Consider the following 1,215-nt stretch of genomic DNA (forward strand, 5'->3'; position numbering starts at 1 on the left):
GAATACATGTTAAATGAGTATATGAGTAGAGTTAAGTGATAACATTGCAAGAGTTTATAAGTCTAAATATTTCAAGAAGTATTCTGATAGACTTTGTTATGAATATTGCAAATAAACATTGAAAAATATTTACCAAGATACGTCTCAAGAGTTAATAAAATTTCTCTTTACACTGTCATTTTAGTAATAACAGTTTGCAAATGGTTTATGAAAAAAAAACACAATTAGTTTTTTTTTTGTTTTAATATCAACTACTACCCTCTTCCCCTAACCAAAATGAGACATTGTCCTCAATGTTCTAAGGTAGAAAGATAAAGTATAGAAGACATCACTTGAAATAGCGATTACTGACAAACCTGAAATACACTTTAAAAAATATAAGAAACAACAAAACATAAATATTATGCTCTATTAATAAAACCAAAAGACATAAATTTTTACAAACTAAGACTCAAATTGTAGTTATGATTGTGGCTTATACCTTTCCTTGGTTTTACTTCTAAGAACGACTTGAACGTCCTTTATGGATCGAGGATAGACTTCCCATCCAATTTTCTTAAAAACTAGCAAACATGGTATTTTTTTATTTAGATTCTCAAAACTATGCCAAACATGTTCTTATAAAAATGGGGTCATAAGTCATGAATTGCATGATGCATATCTCCACTATGATGAGACTTAAGAGTCAATAGAAGATTATCTAAAGACTCTCTGTGTTTTGAAATAAATCCCACTTTTTGACAATCTTCACAGGTTTTGCGGAATGCATGTGAGTCTTTGAACATGGTAGGCTAATAAAATCCACTTTGTAAGATTTTTGCAGTCCTCTTTTCTTGCTGAGAAATGATCCTCATATGCCTTAAAGTGACAAAATTTGATGACATTACTTACCTCATTGTCGGGAATATATCTTTGAAATATTCGATTAGAACAATATTTGAATAAGTAAGGGTCATCCTAATAAAAATTCTTCACTTCGTTCAAGAACTTTCTTTCATTTTGGGTATCCAAATGAGCTGTCAAAAATGTTGAAGCACGAAAATTGATATTTTTAGCAAACCAAGGCATTGAACTAAGAGAAAATAAAGATTCACTAGAAAAGTAATCATTGATTGGTGTGATGTTAATAATCGAATTTATTATCACTCTTGATAAAAGATCCACATTGATATTTTTGGTGCCTTTTTCATCCTCGATTTCTTCCTGAGAATAAAT

The 1,215-nt window shown here is 29.8% G+C and overlaps 1 long non-coding RNA gene across 1 annotated transcript in view; it reads right to left on the minus strand.

The window, feature by feature from the left end:
• Positions 1-976: 976 nt before the first annotated feature.
• The window catches only part of LOC105118110 (uncharacterized), an 18,287-nt gene continuing 18,048 nt past the window's right edge, over positions 977-1,215 (minus strand). Inside the window, exon 3 of the long non-coding RNA XR_840891.1 lies at positions 977-987. This is a non-coding gene — a long non-coding RNA (uncharacterized LOC105118110). The remainder of the gene's footprint in view (positions 988-1,215) is intronic.

The sequence above is a fragment of the Populus euphratica genome, unplaced genomic scaffold, assembly GCF_000495115.2.
Source record: "Populus euphratica unplaced genomic scaffold, PopEup_1.0 scaffold1689.1, whole genome shotgun sequence".
NCBI classification, from domain to species: Eukaryota; Viridiplantae; Streptophyta; class Magnoliopsida; order Malpighiales; family Salicaceae; genus Populus; species Populus euphratica.